We start from the raw sequence: 9,698 nt of genomic DNA on the forward strand, positions 1-9,698 counted from the left end.
GCTGTAGGAGGGAAGATCCAAAGCCTACCACCTCTCCTCCTCCCTGACCCCTTGCTGAATGGCTCTAGGTAAGGGCTGCCAACAGGGGAGTCTTTGGCTCAGCTGTTATCTGCTCCATTCATTTGGCTTCCCTGGACACAATGGATGCTTCCTAGTAACAACTCAGCAATTGATCTCTCCCTTTCCCTTCCCGGAACACAATCACTCTCTGTGATTACCTAAAGCCATAAGGAGGAAGAATTTATGTTACTCTCTTCTGATAAAGTGAAATGAAGTCCTTTCCATGTTCCCCTTTCCAGGCTTCTTTCTTGCTTGAATCTCAGTTCACTTTTACCTCTCTTGACAAGCAGCAAAAGGCAGGAGAAACAAATGCAAACCAATAGGAACCTGCATCACTGGTTGAAGATCAAATTAGACAGCCCTTCTTAAACCAATAAAATGTGTTTTGTTTTGTATTTTTTCTTTTTTTTAATATTGTTTTAGTTGTTTATGGACCTTTATTTTATTTGCTTATTTATATGTGGTGCTAGGAATCGAATGCAGTGCCTCACAGGTATGACGCAAGCACTCTACTGCTGAGCTACAACTCCAGCCCTTATTTTTTTCTTTTTTTGAGACAGAGTCTCTCTGTTGCCTAGGCTGGTCTTGACCTAGGTTCAAGCTATTCTCCTACCCCAGCCTTCCAAGTGTTGGGACCTAGAAGTACACTACTACACCTGGCTAAAATTGTTTTAAATATTTAAGATGTAAATATTAATTAATAGCATATTACTTATCTAAGTTAAAAAGAAAACCCATCTGTGTATCTGTTCTGTGATTTTCTCGCTGAGGGGAAAAACAGGCAAAGTTTCACTGTGCCAGTGTCAGGATTTCATAAAATTTTATTAGCTCCCCTTCCCTCTAGACATTCCTGTGAAACACACTTATCCCCAGTTCACACAAGAGGCACTATATGCCCAGAGGACCCAGCCTTAAACCCCTGCTGGGTAGTGGCACTCCTGTGCACCTCCTCCTATTCCACACTGACACCAGTCTGCTATTCCACAGATGCCAGATCCACACATCTGCTTTCACAGTCAAAGGATTTTAATCTCCAACGACAGAGCCAAAGCCCTGGGTTCAAAGCCAAATGCTCAGGTCCAGTTGTCATCAATCCCAAAGCTGTGCTGCACCCAACACCCTGTTAGCATTTGTAACACTTTCCTAAGACGACAACATGTAGCCAGAGCTCACTCCAAAAACAGAGAGGTCGGGGCTGGAAAGCATTTTTTTCTTCTGGCATGGGGGTATGGAGTGCGGGGGGGGGGGGGGGAGCGGGTGCGCTGCTGCTGTGGTGGGTGTTTCCTCCAAATAAAATAAAGGAAACAGTCTCTGTCAGCAATAACAACAGTGACCCCACTGTGAATCCTCATTCCCTGCCAGACACTGTAAGAAGCTCCTGATGTGACACTTAATCCTTACAGTCCCAGGAGGCAGGCATTATATCACCTCCATTTTACACAAGATGAAATGAGGTGGAGAGGTTAGAAAAAAAGAGAAAAAAAATAAAAAGGTCAAGGTCACAGGTAGAGAAAGATCAGAAATCAACCCCAGCAATTTAGCCAATTTGGCTGAGTCCATACTTAGGACTGTTTTGTCTCACCTTTATTTGCTTTGGCAAATAATCCACCAAGCCACTTTTCCTAGACAAGGGAGTATCATCTGAGGGAGCACAAACCCACACCCTGGGATCCCACATTTTCCTGAAAGGAGCCAATCAATTTTCTGGTCTGGCATTTACAAAATACTTCAGCCTTTTTGTTTATGTCTTTCAGCCAGAACAAGGTATTCCACTTGGCCCTAGTGTATTCTGTCTTTTCTGCCACATTAGGGCACGTGTTTACCTAGACTGGTAGTTTTGGTGACAAGGGCCTCAAAACAGCTCCTCACTTTTTCTTAAGACCACCCCACAGGTTTGATTTTTATGATATTTTCTCTTCCCATTTTTCTCCCAACCAATAGAAGCTTCCACTGTGATGAAACTCTAGATATAAGCAGAGATAAGAATATCTGTCTCATGACTTTTAACCAAAAGTTTCAAGATAAGAAAATTAAGTCATGCTTAGACATGGGGTATACAAAGTCCTGGAAGCCCACACTGTGCAGGGGTGTCTCAGTTCCTCAGTCTCACAGGGCTTTCAGAAGGGCTATGCCTAAGCAGTATGTAGGAGCAGACTTGTCATCATCAGGAACATGGTGGGCAGAGAAGAGAGAGGGAGAGAGAGCACCTATCCTGGGAGACCATCAGAGTGGCTGGGATCCAGCAGAGCAGCTCCAAAAAGCCAAAGTACAACCTCAACAACCATTTGACTCTGAAAGTCAGGATGCTTAAAAAGGGAGAGTTTCTTGGGACTCCATTCCCATGGATACCTGAGGAACCCCCAAGGTTTAAAATACCTATTTTTCAACACACAAAGAATTCATGATATGCGATTCTGAAGGCATTCATTTTTCCTACTGAGGCCTGCTCACATACGGATTCCATTTTTGTTGTATGTCAAGTATGGCTAATCTAAAGTTTTATGTAAATGAGAAAAGCAGAGTAGAGGAGGCCTTCATAGATCTGGACTCCAGTCTCATGCTTCCGGGTCCTGGGTTGCTCTGCAGTGAAGGTGCTGAAGTTCCCTAGGAAGCAGGCGTGGCTCCTGAGCACCAGGAACTGGCAGGATTAAGGAATTGCAGTTTATTTGGCAAAACCAACGGAAACCATTTTTTGAAAACTTGTCCACAGAGGATCCAAGATGGCGGAGTAGAGGAAATACAGTTTCTGGCTTCTCTGGGCATGAATCTGAGAAAGCTATCAGGTGGCTTCTCCACGGGATCTCCCCTTGACCAAATACAACATCTCAACAGCGTGTGACAGGACCCCATACAGTGGATTTTCGCAGAATCCACCAGAGCTGCGAACACCGAGCAGAAATCAGAGCCCACAGTTTGAACATGAGTGTGACTCTCAAGTGGTGGAGCAGAAACACCAGATCAGCACCTCTGCAGAGCAGCAGAACTACAGACTACGCTCCACTCCCATGCAGGTCATTGGACTGAGCGTTCTAGCCACAGCACGAGGATATCCCAGCTCCCCACCTCACCAGACACCCCAACGCGGGAAAATAGATGGACTCCATCTTGGAAAACCTTTCTCACCATATTTTGGTGGGTGTGGCTACCAGCACAGTTCTGTGACTGAACAGGTACCCAGTTTCCAACTTCCCTTCCCCCAGCTGTGATAACTCAGTATAGTAACTATCAGCACAAAATCAGCTCTCAGTTGAACAGGAGCACAATGCAGCCAGGGCACTGCCCACCTGGTATCCAGGGCAGAGGTCCCGAAGCTGAGACCTGATAAGCAAGAGAGAGGAGGGGCTAAAACCCAGGAGCAACTGAGAGAGACCAAGATTAGGAAAGCTCCAGGCAAGAGACAGAGAGCTCTAGTTTTCTCACACAGGTTACCTACACCACCCTGAGGGCAGGGACTCAAGCTTGGAATAGATAACTCCACCTACTGAAAGAGAAGAAAATGGAAGAGTATTTTTGTTGTTATTGTTTGTTTTGTTTTTTGTTTGTTTTCTTCTCTTCCATTTTATCCTCTTCCTTTCTCCTCTACCCTTCCTCCTCTGGTCCTCACAACCCCAACATATGTGAAACTGAGAATTCTGCATGAAATAGAACTTTAAGAACTGAGTCACCAGAATAATATAATATAGAGGAATTGCATAAGCCCCCCCCCTTTTTATTTTTCTGTTTTTTATCTTTCTTTCTTTCCCTTTTATTTTTCTTCCTCCCTCTCTTCCTCTTTCAACATCCTAATTTTTACTTCTTGTAATTTTCTAAATACATATATGTGTTTGTTTTTATGTATTCTACTGACTTCCCTCATACTTGTCTACCCTAAATTACCTCCTGCCTATTCCCTGCTACTAACCCTCTTCATTAGAGTTCTCCTCCAAATTTCGTAAGTTATATTAACCCCATACCCTCACATCTTTCCCCCTTAACATAACGTCATACACCCGACCCCCAGTTCTCTGTCCGCCACCAGAAACTGTACATCTTTTATGAAACTACTGATTATATTTTAAATAATAATAGAATCCAACATTTCTAGACATTGAGAGTAACTATAAATGTCTTAATAACAATAATTTACTCATAGGTGATGTACTGTTGATATTGGGAACTGTCAACATTGTCCTTCCCCACAAAGGAGGGATCTTGGAACTATACAAGAGCACCACAAATATATAGGGTAAAAACAATAACATACCAGTCCCACAGAGTGGGAATGTAACGCAAAATAATAAAACAAATTAAAAACACAAATGAGAGCATCACCAGCAGAGTAGACAACTTAAAAGATAGGACATCAGACAATGAAGACAAAGTATATCATCTTGAGAAGAACATAGATAGCACAGCGAAAATGATAAGAAAACAGGAGCAGAACATACAAGAAATATGGGATAGGATAAAAAGACCAAATTTAAGAGTTATTGGGATAGAGGAAGGCACAGAGGTCCAAACCAAAGGAATGAGCAATCTGTTCAATGGAATAATATCAGAAAACTTTCCAGACATGAAGAATGAAATGGAAATCCAAATCCAAGAAGCCTACAGGACGCCAAATGTGCAAAATCACAACAGATCCACACCAAGACACATTATAATGAAAATGCCCAACATACAGAATAAGGAGAGAATTTTAAAAGCCACAAGAGAAAGGAATCAGATTAAAATCAGGGGTAAAACAATTAGAAAAATGGCAGATTTTTCAACACAGACCCTGAAAGCTAGAAGACCCTGGAACAACATATTTCAAACTGAAAGATAATGGGTTCCAAGCAAGAATCTTGTATCCAGCAAAACTAAGCTTCAGATTTGAAGATGAAATAAAAACCTTCCACTATAAACAAAAGTTAAAAGAATTTACAGCTAGAAAACTGGCACTACAAAACATCCTTGGCAAAATATTTCATGAAGAGGAAATGAAAAACAACAATGAAAACCAGCAGAGGGAGGTAGTACAATAAAAGAAATACTAATCAAAGAGGAAAACCAAGTCAAGTTAAATAACAAAAATAAACAAATATGGCTGAAAATACAAACCATGTCTCAATAGTAACCCTAAATGTTAATGGCTTTAACTCACCAATCAAGACATAGGCTAGCAGATTGGATTAAAAAAAAAAAGATCCAACAATATGCTGCCTACAAAAGACTCATTTCATAGGAAAAGACATACACAGATTGAAGGTGAAAGGTTGGGAAAAATCATACCACTCACATGGAGTGCGGAAGCAAGTAGGAGTCTCCATACTCATATCAAATAGACTTCAAGGCAAAGTTAATCAAAAGGGATAAAGATGGACATTACATACTGCTCAAGGGAACCATACACCAACAAGACATAACAATCATAAATATATATGCCCCAAACAATGGTGCAGCTATGTTCATCAAACAAACTCTTCTCAAGTTCAAGAGTCAAACTGACCAAAACACAATAATCTTGGCTGACTTTAACACACCTCTCCCATCACTGGACAAATCTTCCAAACAAATGTTGAATAAAGAAACTATAGAGCTCAATAACACAATTAATAACTTAGACTTAACTGACATAGATAGAATATATTAACCAGCATCAAGTGGTTATGCTTTCTTCTTAGCAGCACATGGATCCTTCTCAAAAATAGACCATATACTATGCCACAGGGCAACTCTTAGCAAATACTAAGGAGTAGAGATACTACCATGCATTTTATCAGATCATAATGGAATGAAATTGGGAATCAACGACAAAATAAAGAATAAAAAATTCTGCATCACATGGAGACTGAACAATATGCTACTGAATGAACAATGGGTTACAGAAGACATCAAGGAGGAGATTAAAAAATTCTTAGAGGTAAATGAGAACACAGATACAACATAATAAAATCTCTGGGACACTATGAAAGCAGTACTAAGAGGAAAATTCATTGCATGGAGTTCATTCCTTAAAAGAAGAAAAAGTCAACAAATAAATGACCTCACACTACATCTCAAAGCCCTAGAAAAAGAAGAACAAATCAGCAGCAAAAGCAGTAGAAGGCAAGAAATAATTAAAATCAGAGCTGAAATCAATGAAATTGAAACAAAAGAAACAACTGAAAAAAATCGACAAAACTAAAAGTTGATTCTTTGAAAAAATAAATAAAATTGACAGACCCTTAGCCATGCTAACGAAGAGAAGGAGAGAGAGAACTCAAATTACCAGCATATGTGATGAAAATGGCAATATCACAACAGATACTACAGAAATACAGAAGATAATTACAAATTATTTTGAAACCTTATACTCTAATAAAATAGAAGACAGTGAAGGCATTGATAAATTCCTTAAGTCATATGATCTTCCCAGATTGAGTCAGGAAGATATACACAACTTAAACAGACCAATATCAAGTGAGGAAATAGAAGAAACCATCAAAAGACTACCAACCAAGAAAAGCCCAGGACCAGACGGATTCACTGCCAAGTTCTACAAGACCTTTAAAGAATAACTAATACCAATACTCTTCAATTTATTTCAGAAAATAGAAAAAGAGGGAGTACTTCCAAACTCATTCTGTGAGGACAATATCACCCTGATTCCAAAACCAGACAAAGACACTTCAAAGAAAGAAAACTTCAGACCAATATCTCTAATGAACATAAATGCAAAAATCCTCAATAAAATTCTGGCAAATCGAATACAAAAGCATATCAAAAAGATTGTGCACCATGATCAAGTGGGATTCATCCCAGGGATGCAAGGTTGGTTCAACATACGGAAATCAATAAATGTAATTCATCACATCAATAGACTTAAAGATATGAATCACATGATCATCTCGATAGACGCAGAAAAGCATTTGACAAAATACAGCACCCCTTTATGTTCAAAACACTAGAAAAACTAGGGATAACAGGAACATATCTCAACATTGTAAAGATTGTCGATGCTAAGCCTCAGGCCACCATCATTCTAAATATGTTAGAGTCTCACTAAGTTGCTTAGGCCCTGACTAAGTTGCTGAGGCTGGCCTTGAACCTGTCTCAGCCCCCAGAACTGCTAGGATTACTGGCACATGACACCATGCCTAGCCCTCAATTGAATCTTAAAACATCTCTACATCTTCTTTTAGACTACTCAATCTATATGTGCCAGGTCTAGACTTGAGGAGATTCATCTAACACTCTTTTAATTGTCACGTATGTCATTTACTTGACTTGTTTTCTTTTTAAATCAAAGAGGCATTAAGTTCAGTTGCACTGAAGCTACTAAAAAATGTGGGTTTATCTTTCAGAAATATGCCTCCCCTTTTTCCCTCCACTGCATTTCAATAGCTCCCTCTTAGAAACAAATGTTTACAAATTACTGATCAACATAACAGAATGAGCAGAAATTATAAGACAAATCCTGAGAAAAAATAAGTCAGACACTATTCTCTCTCAAAGCAGTGTTCTCTAAAAGAATGATGGAACACCATGCAGAATTTTAGTAGTCAGTTCTTTGCTAAATATTTACATGTCATGATTCCTAATACAAACTCATAAAGATATGAAAAAAATCAGCACAGAAAATACAAAAATCTCTTTCAAGTTATAAGTAGATCTCTGCTCATCTTTTTTTTTTAATAAAAATCTTTTAACCTATATGATGGTTCCAAAAGTATATGCATGTGTGTTCACTACTTTAGCCTGGACTTTTTGTTCGTTTTTGGTGCTAGGGATGGAACCCAGGGCCTTGTGCATGCTAGGACTGTGCTCTACCACAAAGCTACATCCTCATACCCTGGCCTCTGCTTTTTGATGAGTGTAATTTGAAAGGGATTTGGGCAACTGGCAAAAACTGCTAACACATTTTATACAACCCGCCTTACTGGAGGCAACTCAACCCCCAGGCATGCTGATACCCTTTGTGCAGAAAAAGCTGACCCAGCATCCACCTGCATCAACTCATCCACTCAGCTTTGACATTCTCAGCAAACACCCTGTGCCTTTAGAGCAAAATAAATCCATACCCCCAAGAGAGAGAAAAGGAAGGCTTGTGATGACAACCAATTTACAAAGAATAAGGAAGTGTGGAAGGCTTTGAATCTAAAAGGACCTCTAGTACTAAACCTAAACCTATCTTCTGCCAAAAAATAAATAAAATAAAAAGCAAGCAACCAAAAAAAATAAAAAATAAAAAAAATAAAACCTCCGCAGGTAATAGTGTTGTAACTTTTAAAGGAAAATGCTCAACATATTTTCATACCCATCACCCAGCTTCAACAATTAACAACTCATAACCAACTCCTCTCGTTCCCCCCATTTCTCTGCTAAAGCTCTCCCAAATTGGATTATTTTAAGGCATATCCCCAAGCCACATTTCAACTTCACTCAGTAACTAAAAGTTAAAGATTTTTTAAAGCCATAATTATGATGCCAATAATAAAACTAAAACCCATCAAATAACAAGTACAAATTTCTTCCACATCTCAATGTTTTAAAAGGTTCTTTCATCTAGTTATGGACCAGGCTACATGGGCAATGACCAGACAGACTCCATTTTACTCTGAGACTCCATGTCATGTAAGGAATGCTTCTCCCATGGGAACACCCCGCCTCTGTACCTATCAATAGTTGCTTAGCATAACATGTTTGCCAACACAAAATGGCAATTCTTATACAATACAAAATTGTTCCCTTTTTGCTTCCCATTTTTGTTGGACTATGTACCCTGTCAGAGATTGACTGTCCAGGTGTTAGTAACCATTCTTTAACTTGGACTTAACTAGGGTCTTTTTGACCCACTTCCCTTCTGCTTATGATCTCATGACGTTTGTTTATGGTTTTGAATGACAGCAGCAGCCACTTATTATTAATGTGGTTTTGGACTATATAGGTGTACTCAAACTCCAGGAGGGAGTAGAAGGGTGTAGATTTGCAGCCTGCCTCTTGGCCCACAGCCTAGTGAGTAAAGGCTCCCTCTTCTGCTTTAAGATGGACTCGGTGATTTATTATAATCTCACCATAACAATTTAATAAGGACACAATAAAGGCTCAGAAGATTTAACGCTGCGTTATGTCTCTCAAATCGTTTTCAAATCACAGGTACCCCACAGGAGCCAGGTGATTCCCAATAACTCTAATAACTCTATTCCCGGGATACCACATAGAAACGTTGATCATACATATGTAAATTTGTCTCTAAGTTTATAAACAAAGCACACAAGAACCCATTTCCCCTGAAGAAACTTAACAATATCGACAGCCACCATTTACATGTCCTTTGCAATGGTGCGAGTTATGTCTGGGAGTTGAGCAACACCCAACCGCCTTACCGGAGCGTTTGCACAGTGGGGGACGAAGAAAGCGTGTTTCCTTCCTCTGAGGCCCGATGGGCGCAGTCGCCTCCCGAATGCGGGACCCTGCTTGCTGCCACCTCCCGAGACCACCTGCGCAAGTGAGAAAAAGTTGCTTCAGCCGCCGGGTTCCCGAAGACCGGCCCAGGTTATCTAGAAGGCATTGGGCTAGTAAGCCTGGTCATCAAGGAACCAGCCAAGGCGCTCTGTCCTCGGAGACCGGCCAGCACTGCAAAGCGCGGAGGCTTAATCCCCGCGCCCGGCGTGCGCGCGGACGCCGGCCGCAAC

The 9,698-nt window shown here is 40.4% G+C and overlaps 1 protein-coding gene across 1 annotated transcript in view; it reads right to left on the reverse strand.

Annotated features, from left to right (window-relative positions):
* Positions 1–9,638, reverse strand: part of Gpr160 (G protein-coupled receptor 160) — a 49,386-nt gene extending 39,748 nt beyond the window's left edge. The window contains exon 1 of the mRNA XM_015494347.2: positions 9,390–9,638. The gene's annotated coding sequence lies outside the window, so the exon portion shown is untranslated. The remainder of the gene's footprint in view (positions 1–9,389) is intronic.
* Between the last annotated feature and the right edge of the window lie 60 nt (positions 9,639–9,698).

Source organism: Marmota marmota, unplaced genomic scaffold (genome assembly GCF_001458135.2).
Source record: "Marmota marmota marmota unplaced genomic scaffold, marMar, whole genome shotgun sequence".
NCBI lineage: Eukaryota > Metazoa > Chordata > Mammalia > Rodentia > Sciuridae > Marmota > Marmota marmota.